The following is a 14492-nucleotide window of genomic DNA, read 5'->3' on the forward strand; positions in this document are numbered from 1 at the left end:
TGCTGAGTATCTGAGCCCGGATTTGATCCAGGTCATCCCAACACTGGAGCCAGTGCTCTTACTCGCTGAGCCACCTGGCTGCCCCTAAGCAATTGGAGTTAAGTGACTTTCTCAAGGTTACAGGGCCAGGTGTTTCTGAGTGGGTGCTAAGTGTCTGAGCCTGGGATCCGATCTCCAGGTCTTCTCAACACTGGAGCCGGTACTCTTACTCGCTGTGCTACCTGGCCACCCCAAGAAACAGAATCTTAATGGAGAACAAAACCAGACATTTCCTTCTCTGATACTGTAAATTATGTGTTTATTGACTGAATGACTGACATAGGCAGTGAAAGTATACCTAAGAGGGCTGATAAGAAGCAGTATAAGAGGGGCAGCTGGGTGGCTCAGTGAATAGAGCATTGGACCTGGAGTCAGGAGGATCTGAGTTCAAATCTGGCCTCAGACATTTAACACTTACTAGCCATGTGACCATGGGCCAGTCACTTAACCCCAATTACCCTGCCCTCCCCTCTCCAAAAAGCAAAAAAAAGAAAAAGCAGTATAGGATACTGCCATTGATGCAATTTAGGTGGAACAGTGGCTGGATTGCTGGGCCTGGAATCAGAAAGGTCCTAGTTCAAATACTGACTCAGATACATACTAGTTGTGTGACCTGGGCAAGTCATTTCACCTTTTTCAATCTCAGTTTCCTAAACTATAAAATGGGGATAATAACAGCACTTTACAATGTTGTTGTGAGGATCAATGTATTAAGGATTTGCACACCTTAAAACACCATGTAAAGGCTAGCTCTTTTTCTATGAAATGGAACACTGAACTCTAAGGAACGCTAATTTCAAACCCCTCTTCGTGATCCTTGACTAGCTGTGAAACCCCAAGAAAGTCAATTTCTCTGAGTCTCAGTTTCCCTATGAGTAAAAACAAGGATAATAATATCTGATATAGAATAATACCTCTAGGTTCTACATAACAGGGTTGTTGTGAAGTTTGAATGAAATAATGTAAAAAGGCATTTTTTAAATTTTAAAGTACTATGTAAATCCAAGTTATTAATTTAAAACTTTTTTTTGCTAGAGAATTTTTCTTTTTCAGATTTTCCATTACTGATAAATGTAAGTATTTTGACAAATTTATAAGGGAGCACTGCCCTTCCTTTTCTCTTCTTGTAGTCATAATATAGCTTGTGAGTCTTTAGGGGTTTTTTAATCGTAAAATGCAAGAAGGGCAAGCATATCTCCAATCATATAAGCTATTTCCTGGGGGCCCTTGAAGGATTAATCCCCAAATAATTCATTCTGTGATTCTACAGTCTTGTTTAAATATCCCATGGTGGAGGTCCCACTGCTTCCCTGAGGGCAGCTTCTTCCATAGTTCCCTAGGTGTCAGACCTACTTAGTCTATATTTTTCTATGTGCAATTTCATCCAGTTATCTTTATTGCACCCCCTTGGACCATACAAAATAATTTGCTCCCTTTGGGAACCACCAACCACCAGAGCCTTCAGGCAAAAAACAATTTGCAGAATTGCTTGAACAGTGAGAAAAAGTACATTGTATCATATCATATCATATCATATCATATCATATCATATCATATCATATCATATATCCAGAGACCCATGTAGATGAGAACAATGGAGCTGATATCAAAGGCAGGATCTTAGCTCTAGAATTGGAAGGGGCCTCAGAGACCATCTTCTCCACTTTACATAGGTGGAAAATGAGGCCCAGAGATAAAGCACACATATTTCTCATGTAAGTGGACAGTTCTGTTATGGGAATTTACACTCAGAAGTGGAGAAGGGTAGCAAGAAGGTGGCCACAGGGTAGAAAGATGGGGCCTGCATACTCTTCAAGGACATGTCTGGCCTGACGTGGGGAGCTGGACAGACATGTGGAGGCCAGTCATGGACAGAGATAGGAGAGGACCAATAATACAGGATGGGAGGCAGTGGGGATGGATTGCAGGAAGGAATGGAAGACTGAAGAGGGTGGGGCACAGCATGCAGGCTGGTGGAGAGAGGGAGCCAAAGTCCCCTCTGTTGAGCCAGAGGTCTCCAGCTAAGTCCCCCACCCAGCAGTGGTGGTCTCTCCACAGCTGCAGACAGGTCAAGAAGGGTAAGGGTTGAGAAAAGGCCATTAGGTTTGGGTATTTAAGAGATCATTGGTAACTGTGAAGAGAGCTGTTTCAGGTCAAAGATAGGGCCAGAACAAAACTATAGAGAGTTAAGAAAAGGGAAGTAATCAGTAGACAGAGAAATTAGAGATAAGTGAGAGAAAATGGGGATGGTGGGGGGAGGAATCTAATTTGTGTATGTAGAGAAACTGGCCTCTGTCACCTCATAGGGAGAAGACATGAGTGTTGAGACCTGAGGAAGAGGGAGCTTTAGACAAATGGCCTCAGTCTTATCAGTAATATGAGGTTTTCAGATGAGAGGATTAGAAGGAGAGTCACTGGGAGGTTTGAGGAAGGGTGCATATTGTCCCATTTGGAAGAATCCCGGTGGTGGGTGGTTTAATGAGCTAATTAATGAAGTGCAAGTGCAAAGTTATGGACTAGGAGAGAGCTGAGAGGTCCAGGGATTGGAGGTCATGGTGAGGATGAAGGACAGGGTTTAAGACTAAAAGACTGAGGGAGAGGTGGGATGACAGCAGATTGTGATCAGACAAGATTTCAGAGTTCATGAGCATGAAAGTGGTGCATTCGCCGTGATGGCAAGATGTTGAGGTGGGATCGAAGAGTAGGTCATGAGAAATGAGTGAGGGAAAGAGTGGTTAAAGTGTTTGAGGGAGTATTAATATGTATGTTAAAGCCCCCTAGAATAAGGGCAGGAGTTGGGGAGAAGAGAAAGATTGGGAGTCAGGCACTGAACTCATTGAGTAAAGAAGGGAAGTATTATGGAGGTTGGTTAAGCACCTTCTATGTGCCAGAGACCCCTAGGTGCAGTAGATGAGAATGTCAGGCTTGGGGTCAGGAAGACTCATCTTCCTGAGTTCAAATCTGGCCTCAGACTCTTAGTAACTGTGTTACCCTGGGCAAGTCACTTAACCCTGCTTGCCTCGGTTTCCCTATTTGTAAAATGAGCTGGAGAAGAAAATGGCAAACTGCTCCACTATCTTTGCCAAGAAAGTCCCAAATGGGGTCATGAGGAGTCAGATCCAAACGAAGAACAACAAAGCTAAAGGTGCCAGGCACAGTGCTAAGTGCTGGGCGTACAAAGAAAGGACAGTTTCTGCCTTCAGGAAGTTCACAGTCTAATGGGGGAGATAACCTGCAAACAACCACAGACAAACAAGCTAAAGACAAGATAAGGTAATTCACAAAGATTGTTCATCAATCTGTCTTCGGTGGAGTGGGTACTGCCATTTTCAAAGGCAATTCTATGCCTCCTCTTCTCCTTCATAAACTCAAAAAACAATAGAAACAAAAACCAAAATGTCTCCAGGTTTGCCCAGAAGATTGCCTGTGTCTGTGGGCAGCCACATGGAAGCAGGATTCTCTGAGTCAATAATCAACAACATTTATTAATCACCTTCTAAATACCAGGCAGAGTGGTAAGCACCTGGGAAAGAAATAAGAACATCTTGCCCTCCAGGAGCTTACAATCTAATGGGGAAGATGAAGGAGTGAAGTCCAGGTGGGGAGGTGGAGGTACTTGATGTAGGGGGAGAGTGGAGAAGCCAGGTGAGGAGGGAGGAGTCGCTTGATCTGAGGTCTCTCCTTAAATGGAAGCTTGGCCCCATCTTCCAAACAGAGAGGCCGAGGGGAGTGATGAGGTAAAGTACCAAGGCTGATGAGATCTTACAGGATGATGAGATTATCCCAATAATAACCTCCTCTCTTGGGCATGGTGGAGAAGTCAGTGGGAGAGGGGAAAGGTACTGCAGCCAGGTGAGAAATGAGTATGAACATCTCATTTCTAAGATGAGGAAATTGATCAGTTTCTAAGGAAACTGACTCATATTTATAAGAATAAGAGCCACTCCCAACTTGATAAATAGTCAAAGGATGTGAAGACAGTTATCAGAGGAAGAAATTTTAGGTATCAATTGGAGAGAAAAATTCTCCAAATCACTAACAATTAAGAAAATGGATATTAAAATAGCTCTAAGGTACCACCTCATACTTAACAGATTGGCAGTTGATTAAAAAAAAGAAGGAAATGGTAAATATTGAAGGGGCTATAGGAAGATAAATATATTAACATACTATTGTGGTATGTGTATGTATTGTGGAACCTTAAACTGGTTCAGTCATTCTGGAACGCAATTTGGAACTATGCCCCAAAAGCTATTAGATTGCTCATATCCTTTGAGTCAGAAACACTGCTATTAGGACTCTACCCCCACAGAGATCAAAGATAGAAGGAAAGGATCCATATATAGAAAAATATTTATAGCAGCTCTTTTTGTGGTGGCAAAGAATTGGAGACTGAGGGAGTACCCATCAAATGTATTAAAGCTGAACAAAGTACAGTATATGAATGTGATGGAATACTGTGGCGCTGTAAGAACTGATTGAGAGGACAATTTCAGAGAAATCTGGGAACAGACAACATGTAAAAAAAAAATTTAGGCACATACACAATACATGGAGAGTAGAAGGAAAGTAATCTCAGACAGAAGGCCCTGACATCTAGGGCAACTGGGAAAGTCTTCTTACAGAAGGTAGGATTTTAGCTGGGACTGGAAGGAAGCCACAAGGCAGTGTTGAGAGGGGAGAACATTGCAGGCATGGGAGACAGAGAAAATTCCCCAGAACCAAGAGATGGAGTGTCTTACAGGAGGAACATCAGGTTGGTGTCACTGGATCATAGAGTCAGGTATGGTTACAGAAGACACCATTGTGTTTTTCCTGGTCCCTTTTTTCTCACTTTCAAAGGATGGGAAGAAAGGGAAAGAAACAGCATTTATTAAGTGCCAACTATGTGCTATCACCGTGCTAAGTGTTTTATGGATATGATCTTGTTTGGTACTTACAACAATCCTGCAAGGTAGATGCTATTATTACCCCCATTTTATAGTTGGTAAAATTGAGTGATTTGCCTAGGGTCACACAGCTACGAAGTGTCTGGGACCAGATTGGAACTCAGGCCTTCCTTATTCAGGCCCAGCAATTTATCCATTTTGACACTTAACTACCTCAAAGACACATATTGGGAGTATGTTCTGTGTCACCACTGTCCCCTTCTCCCAAAGCCTTTCCATCAAATTCAATTCTACCCTGAAAAGGCTTCATCATTGCCTTGTCCTATATATTTTTTTTTGCCTTTTTGGAGGGCAATTGGGGTTAAGTAACTTGACCAAGATTACACGCTAATTTTGTGTGTGTGTGTGTGTGTTAAGTGTCTGAGGCTAATTTTGTGTGTGTGTGTGTGTTAATGTCTGAGGCAGAACCAAATTTGGGAACTCCTGACCCTGGGGCCAGCACTTTACTCACTGCCCACCTGGCCACCCCTCCTATTTTTTTTTAAGGAGAAAGAACCCTCTTTAGAATCTAGAGCATCAGGAAAAAAGGATTAGATGATGAACCTTTGTGGCAAGCACAAGGGCACTTCTTCATTTAATCAATAAACATTTACTAAGCACCTACAGTACAAAGCTGAGCTAAGTGCTTTGCAGATTACAGAAAGGAAGGGGAGGGACAGGATGTAGTCAAGATGGTGTAGAGAAGGCAGGGACTCATCTGAGTTCTCCCCAAGACCTCTCCAGGTACCTTTAAATAATGCCGCAAAACACATTCTAGAGGCAAAACCCACAAAAGGACAAGGTGAAACAATTTTCCAGCCCAAGACAACTTAGAAGGTTGGCAGGGAAAGGTCTGTCACACCTGGATGAGAGTGGAGCACAGTCCAGCATCGACCACACCAATGCTGACCAACCCCAGCAAACCAGGAGAAGGCCTTGGGAGTGACTGAATCAGCAGTGGCAGTGGCTGCCTCTGGAGTTCTCAGCCTACAGAGAGTAAGGGAGTTGAACAAGTGGTCAGAAGGAGATTATAGGGGTCTCTTTGCTAACACTAAGGCAGGACTCTGTTGCTTTGCCCATACTTGGATCTGGGTTGTAGTCCTCTGTGGCAGTCCCAGGACAAAGAAAGACACCAGCACACCAGAGTTTGTAGCTGTAGGAGAGCAGGGATCCTGGTCACAGTTCCAGGGTAGAAAAGAATGCTTTTGGTCACTCACAGACCAGAGTACAGGCCAGGAGACTTGTAAACACACCTCTTCTTAGATCATATCACCCTGGAAAAACTGAAAACTTCCAGGTCCCTAGAAGTATATCTGAAAACAGCTACACAAACCCCCTGAAGCTTGGGACAGTGCCCCCTCCATGCTGGAAGCAGAACCCACCTTTAGCAAAGAGTTAAAAGTCAAGTAATAGGCTGGAAAATGACCAAACAACAGGAAAAAATTCTGTCTATAGAAAGTTGTTATGGTGACAAAGAAGATCAAAACACACACTCAGAAGAAGACAGCAAAGTCAAAACTCCTATATCCAAAACCTCTAAGAAAATTATGAATTGGTCTCAAGCCCATGGTAGAGCTCAAAAAGGATTTTAAAAAACAAGTGAGAGGTAGAGGAAAAATTGGGAAAAGAAATGAGAGTGATGTAAGAAAATCATGAAAAAAGAGTCAATAGCTTGGTAAAGGAAACACAAAAAAATACTGAAGAAAATAACACCTTAAAAAATAGAATAGGCCAAATGTCAAAAGAGGTATGAAAATCCAATAAGGAAAAGAATGCCTTGAAAAGCAGAACTGGTGTAACATTGTGCAATGATCAACTATGATAGACTTAGCTCTTCTTATCAATATAATGATCCAAGACAATTCCAAAAGACTTGTGATGAAAAATGCTCATCTACTATTCAGTCTGAAGCAGATCAAAGCACACTATTTTAAATTTTTTTCTTTCTCATGGTTTTTCCTTTTTGTTCTGATTCTTCTTTCACAACATGACTAATGTGGAAATATGTTTAACATGATTGTACATGTATAACCTATATCATATTGCTTGCTGTCTTGGGAAAGGAGGGAAAGAGAAAAATTTGGAAATCAAAATCTTACAAAAATGAATGTTGAAAACTACCTTTATATGTAATTGAGGGGGAAATAATATTAAGTACAAAAAAAGGTAGAATTAGCCAAATGGAAAAAGAGGCATAAACATTCACTGAATAAAAGAACTTAATTAAAAAGTAGAATTGGTCAAATGGAAAAGGTGAGACAAAGTCTCACTGAAGAAAATAATTCCTTAAAAATTAGAATTGAGCAAGTGGAAGCTAATGACCTTATGAGACATCAAGAAGCAATAAAACAAAACCAAAATAATGACAAAATAGAAGACAATGTGAAATATCTCATTAGAAAAACAACTGACCTGGAAAGTAGGACCAGGAGAGATCATTTAAGAATTATTAGACTTTTTCAAAGCCATGATCAAAAAAAGAGCCTAGACATCATCTTTCAAAAAAAGTATTAAGGAAAACTGCTCTGATGTTCTAGAACCAGAGAGTAAAATAGAAATCGAAAGAATCCACCAATCACCTCCTGAAAGAGATCCCAAAATGAAAATTTCCAGTAACATTATAGCCAAATTCCAAAGCTCCCAGGTCAGGGAGAAAATATTGCAAGCAGTCAAAAAGAAACAATTCAAGTGGAGCCACAGTCAGTATAACACAAGATTTAGCAACTTCTACATTAAAGGATTAAAGGACTTTGAATATGATATTCCAGAGGGTAAAAAAGCTAGGATTATAGTCAAGAATCACCTGCCCAACAAAATTGAGTATAATCCTTTGGGGGAAAAAAATGGATATTCAATGAAATAGAGGACTTTCAAGCATTCCTGACGAAAAGACCAGAGCTAAATAGAAAATTTGACTTCAAAATACAAGACTCAAGAGAAGCTAAAAAAGATAAACAAGAAAGGGAAATCATAAGGGATTTATAGGGATAAACTGTTTACACTCCTACATGGGAAGATGATACTTGTAACTCATAAGAACTTTCTAGACAGAGGGCACAGGTGTGTGTTGAATATGATGAAATAATATCTAAAAAAATAAACTTAAGGGGCGGCTAGGTGGCGCAGTGAATAGAGCACTGGCCCTGGAGTCAGGAGGACCTGAGTTCAAATCCAGCCTCAGACACTTAACACTTACTAGCCATGTGACCTTGGGCAAGTCACTTAACCCTAATTGCCCTCCAAAAAGCAAAAAAATAAAAATAAATTTAAGGGGTGAGAAAGAGGAATGCCTTGGGAGAAAGGGAGAGGAATGAGGTAAATTATCTCACGTACAAGAAAACAAAGAACTTTTACAATGGAGGTGGCCTTACTCTTGAACCTTACTCTTATTGGAATTGACTCAAAGAGGGAATATCATACATGCTCAATTGGGTATAGAAATCTATCTTTCACTACAGTAAAGTAGAAGGGGAAGGGAATAAGAGAAGGTGGGTAGCGGTGCTCATAGAAAGGAGGGCAGATTAGGGGACGTAGTAGTCAGAAACAAAACATTCTTGAGGAGGAACAGAGTGAAGGGAGAGAATATCATAAACAGGGAGAAAATAGGATGGAGGGATATACAGTTAGCAATCATAACTGTGGAAAAAATTTTGAAGCATATTTCTCTGATGAAGGCCTCATCTCTCTAATATATAGAGAAATGAGTCAAATTTATAATAATAAGAGCTACTTCCCAACCGATAAATGATCAAAATATGAACAATCAGTTTTCAGATGAAGTAATCAAAGCTACCTATAGTAATACAGAAAAAAATACTATAAATCACTACTGATAAGAGAAATGCAAGTGAAAACAATACTGGGCTACTACCTCACACCAATTGGATTGGCTAACAGGAAAGAAAAAGAGAATGACAAATATTGGAGGAGATGTGGGAAAATTGAGACACTAATGTACTCTTGGTGAAGTTGTAAAATGATTCAACCATTATGTAGAGCTAGTTGGAACCATGCCCAAATATTTATAGCAGCTCTTTTCTGGTGGCGAAGAATTGGAAATTTTTTTTCCAATGGATGCCTGTCAATAGGGGAATGGATGAACAATTTATGGTATGTGATTGTGATATAAGAAATGATGAGCTAGAAACTCTCAGAAAAACCTGGAAAGACATGCAGTGATTCAAAGTGAAATGAGCAGAACCAGGATATTGTGCACAGTAACAGCAATATTGTAAGATGATCAACTGATAATGTCTTAGCTGTTCTCAGCAATACAATGATCCAAGACAACTATGAAGAACGTGATGAAAAACGCTATCCATCCTCAGAGAAAGAACTAATAGAGTATGAATACAGATCAAAGTGTCCTTTCTACAATTGTATTTTTCTTGGTTTTTTTTTTTGGTTTATGATTTCTTTTACAATATTACTAATATAAAGATATATTTTGCATGACTACATATGTATAACATATCAGATTGCTTATCTTCTCAATGAGGTGGGTGGGAAAGGAGGGAGAAAATTTGAAACTCTTTTAAAAACAAATGTTGAAAATTGTTTTTATATATAATTGGGGGAAAATGAAAATCTAAATTAAAAAAAATTTAATTAAAAAAAAAACTGAGGGGAAGGGGACATTGTACCTAGTCACCAGGAACCTACAGTGTATTGCTGGAGATGGAATTTTTTATTCTATACTGGGATAATCTTATATTTGTCCTAGTTAAAGAGATTGGTTCATAAATCATAGAGACTTCCCCTTCCATGCCTTAGTTAGACACACTTAAGAAAATTTGTTGAATGAATTGATGAAAATGCAGGTGTAAGGAACAGCCTAGATCAGCAAGAATAGTGCCAAATACAAGAGAATGAGGAGAGCATAGGGGCAGAGAAGCCAAGTCAGCGAAGAGTTCCAACTAAGGAGCTGCCATTGGTGTCATAGGCAGCAGAGTATTCAATGTGGATGAAGAATGAGAAGGCGTTATTGAACATGGCAATGCTGAGGTCACTGGTGACCTTGGAGAGAACAGTTTCAAAGGGGAAGAGAGAATAAGAGGTTCATAAATCTAGATCTGGAAGGAACTTGAGAGGTAGTTGAGTACAACCCCTCATTTTATAGAGGAGGAAACTGAAGCCCTGAGGGGTTATGTGTCTCACCCAAGGTCATAGTGGCAGAATTGGGATTTAGCTCCAGGTCCACTCAGCTCTTTCCAGTACACCACATTGCCTAAGGCAGGTTTCCTGGTCTTAAGGGATGGGTAGGACCAGTTCTAGCCTAATTCCTTGTTGCATTTTGTATGAGGATACTCAAGCCTAGATACTAGAAGCAGGGTTGGTTCTAAGCACAATCATGACATAGGTACAGTTTATCTTAGGAATTCTATCTCCTCTCCTTTCAGCTTGCCTCTCTCTATTTTTGCCTTTTGTTCACCTTGTGTTAATTTTGTGTTTGTAACATTCCCTCTGGCCTGCTTCCCTTGCACTCACACTTGAGGTTTGAGTCTCCAAGTTCCTGACATTACAGTGGCCTGATACCTTATGACCTTCAATGATACCTGGAAAATTCAGAATCTGGATTTTTACCCCTTTGTGGTTGAAGACCCCTAGCACTGCGGTTAGAGGGGTAGACTTAGAGATTGCTGCTTCTGAGAATACTCCCAACAAATGACTAAGCGGCATTGACTTCTCTACCAATGGAAACCCCCAAGTCCAATTCAAGCATCCTTAGGTTTGGTGTCATCAAACTCTTCTCCTGGGCCATCACTCATCCACTCCACCTTTTAGGGTGATGAGTTCTTGGCAAAGTTTAACAAGACAGGTCTTAAGGAGCCCCAAGTTGTGTGCAATGGCCTTGTTCTTTTGAATTCAATCCATCTTGGTTTCAATCCTTATAATCTTGGCTAAGATTCTACCAAGCCTGACTTCCCCCAGTGCTGCCTGAAAATATTCGCATTTCTGGAGGGGTGGCACTCTGTAGGTCATAGGGGGTAACCCTATGGGGCTAAATTCCTCAACTGTTGCTGACAAGCCCCCAGCAGCGTGCTTCCCATTAATAATCAGTCACTAAGGCCAGTCCTTATGGGCATGTGCAGAACGGCACTGGTACAATTCCCCATGTGGAAGAGGCCTGGAAACCCTCCTTCTAGAAGAGTCACGATGGCATGTAATGGGAATGCCTGGTTAGCCTATAGCACAAACACAGACATTCTATACCTGGTCCCAGTTTGCTAACTGTGTAGTGAGAAGTGCCTTTGATTGGCTGGGGGTACATTTAAAAGGACCTTAATTTCTCTATGTCTCTGCCTGTATGTGTGTGTGTGTGTGTGTGTAATCAACAGGATTTGTGTGTTTCTTTGTGTATCTGTTTTTCTTCTGAGCTGATGGCATCTGGCCAGAGATGATGCTGATAATAAGGGCCTCTGGGGCCAACATGTGGCTTTCCAGAGATGCACCAGCACTGTACTAAGCGTTTAACAATTATTATTTCATTTGGCCCTCTCAACCCTGTGCAGTAGTAGATGCTATTGTTACCCCCATTTTACAGATGAAGTAACTGAGGGAAAGGTTAAGTCCCTGGCCCTGAATCACACAGGTAAGAAGTACCTAAGGTGAGATTTGAACTCAGGTTTTCCTGACTCTGGGCCCAGTGCTCCATCCACCTAGCTGCCTTAAAGACTGTGAATATAGCTCTTGGTTCTTTACCTCAGCACTTGCTCTTTCATTTTAGATGGAGGAGATCAGTCTGGGACTCTGACCCTGAGAGTTTTGAAAGGTCAGGAAAAGGAGCCATCTGAGGTCCAGGACCCTGGTACCTGAGTCCAGTCTGGGTTTTGCCACCATCCCAGCATTGATGCCCTGAAGAATAAGGAACAACCTTCAAGCTGTTGCCAGCTGAGATGAGCTTCATCTGACTGTCGAGTGACATCTGAATGGAACATAATGGGACCAAGGCTATGTAGAAACTGGGTTAAGTCTGAGCCCATTGTCCCTAGAGAGCAGTGTGACCCCAGTGATGGGGGCAGGGGGGAGGGAAGTGTTTATACTTCTGTCCTTGATAGATCTTCAAAATAAATACCCCTTTGGAAAGGCTAATTGATATTAAGTGATTAAATTGAACTAGGGGACCAATCACTGGAGGCTAACTATGGGGGAACAAATGGACCTCGGAAGGCAGTAGAAAAAGATGCTCTACCCCCTCAGGGTATCCTTAGAACCCCAAGGAGGCAATGTAGCCAGCCTGGGTGGGTAAGAGTGAGGCCAAAGATACTGAATTCGCTCTAAGCAAAGGTGTTCGCTCAAAAGGTATAGCAAGAATAATACAAGTACAAAACACTCCCCTGTAAACTTTTCCACAAATGCATATGGTGTCCATCAGAGTACAATGGTCAGGGGGCACAAATTCAGCAGACACAGATGGCAAAGGCAACTCATAATTCCTCTCACTAGAGAAGTCCTTCCTCTCTTGGTAGAGTTCGCAGGCTGGATTCTTAAGTTCTGTTCATCCCCTAGCATGACTCTCAATTGCTGGGGTAGCTCCTTGAAGCTGCTTTCTCCCTTGGCTGACTTTCTCTGCTTCCCTCAGGAATGTGTGCCTCTGCTCCCCACTGGATGCAATATTTCCTACTGGTTCAATATCGCCCCCTTCAAAGCTACCTGGCTGATGTGAAAAGTGAAGAGAAAAGAGATAGGATTTAATCGCTTCTCTATTTGTTTAATTAACACTGGTTTTGGGGGCAGCTAGGTGGCAAAGTAGATAGAATGTCGAGTCTGAAGGCAGAAAGACTCCTCTTTGTGAGTTCAAATTTAGCCTCAAACACTTACTAGGTGTATGATCCTGGGCAAGTCACTTTACCCTGTTTGCCTCAGTTTCCTCATCTGTACAATGAGCTGGAGAAGGAAATGGCAAACCACTCCAGTATCTCTGCCAAGAAAACCCCAAATGGGGACAGGAAGCGTTGGACACAACAAAAATGACTAAATAACAACAAAGCATCCCTACAGTCAGTGTTGACTTATTAACACTTGATGATTGGATTCTCAGCCTTTTTTGACTACAAAGATGGTTTCATTTCTGTCTGTGTCCTTAGTATCAAGCAAAATGCCTGGCACATAGCAGGTATTTAAAGAATTCTTATTGATTGATTCTGCCGACCTTTAGCCCCCTTGTTTCCCAATCTTCATTCTGTTTCTACAATCCTCATTTGAACTAATACCAGATAAACTGTTTACTTTTATGGTTTACAATTTTCCTAGAGTGGGGGTGAGGGGTGGGGATGACAACCTTTGTAACCCAAAGAAATTAATCTCCAATGATGAAGTTTCAGACCTTGCAATAGACAGAAAAATTCTTATTGGAGATATTATTTCCATGCAAATGACAATTCTTTTTTATCAACAAGTACATTTAATAACTTAGAAATTATATGATTTCAGATGCTGGTGATTCCTATAGGAGATTTTACTTAGGAGGTAAATACCTCCAAGGCAGGGAATTTTAATATTTTTGATGTCATGGACCCCTTTGGCAATCTGATGAAACCTATAGATGCCATCTCAGAATAATGTTCTTTAAATGAATACAATAAAATAGAGGACTACAAAGGAATCCAATTCTATTGAAATACAGTTATTATATATAATATAATGTGTATTATATTATATATTATAACTATATCTATATACATATTTTGAAAAACCAAGTTCAGAGACTCCCAGGTTAAAAGCTTCTGCTCTAAGGTAGGATTCAGGAAGGGCTTTCCTAATGTGAAAGAATCAAAAGAAATTCAGTTTGATTTCTTGGGCGCCCTCTTGTGGGCATTTCCTCCTTTGTCACTGAAAATCTGACTATTTCACTGGTAATGGTGCCCTTTAGAGACATCCTTTCAGGAGTTACATTATCAAGTCTCACAATGTAGAGATGCCTGTCATTGCCTTTCAAAGGCATCTCAAGAGACAAGAGGCTTGGTTATGAAAACCTACTTCCCTTATTTCTTTATATTAAGGAGCATGCTTTAAAAGCCCACTGAGATGTGCATGTACGGGTGGGGCCAAATAAGGGAGAATTGGAATAGACCTTCCTTCCCCCTCCCTTTGAGATTCTCCTACTATTATCTACTGTTCTCCCCTCCTTTCTTCCTTCATTCTTTCTTCTTTCCTCAAGGAGTCAAGGAAATGGAAAGAGCATGGGATTTATGGTTCTTGAGCCTGGGTTCAAATCCTCATTCTGCTACTCCCTATTTAAGTGATCTTGGGAAAATAACTTCCCCTCTTTGGGCCTTAGTTCCTTCTCTGTAAAGGGTGGGCTAGGCTTGGGGAAGGGATTATTATCTTAACCCTATTGAGAGATTTGTGGTAAGGTGGATAGAGCAGTAGATTTGAATGAAGAAAGACCTGAATTCAAAACCCATCTCTAACACAATGTTCCAGGTAACTCCATTCTCCATCAGCAGCTCTTGCTTGGCTTCCATACCATGAAACACTATACTACTCCTCCCCCCACAACTCCTCAGTGGCTGCTCCCCATCT

The sequence above is a fragment of the Petaurus breviceps genome, unplaced genomic scaffold, assembly GCF_028583685.1.
Source record: "Petaurus breviceps papuanus isolate PSGF00001 unplaced genomic scaffold, PetGlider_PUasm1.0 91041, whole genome shotgun sequence".
NCBI lineage: Eukaryota > Metazoa > Chordata > Mammalia > Diprotodontia > Petauridae > Petaurus > Petaurus breviceps.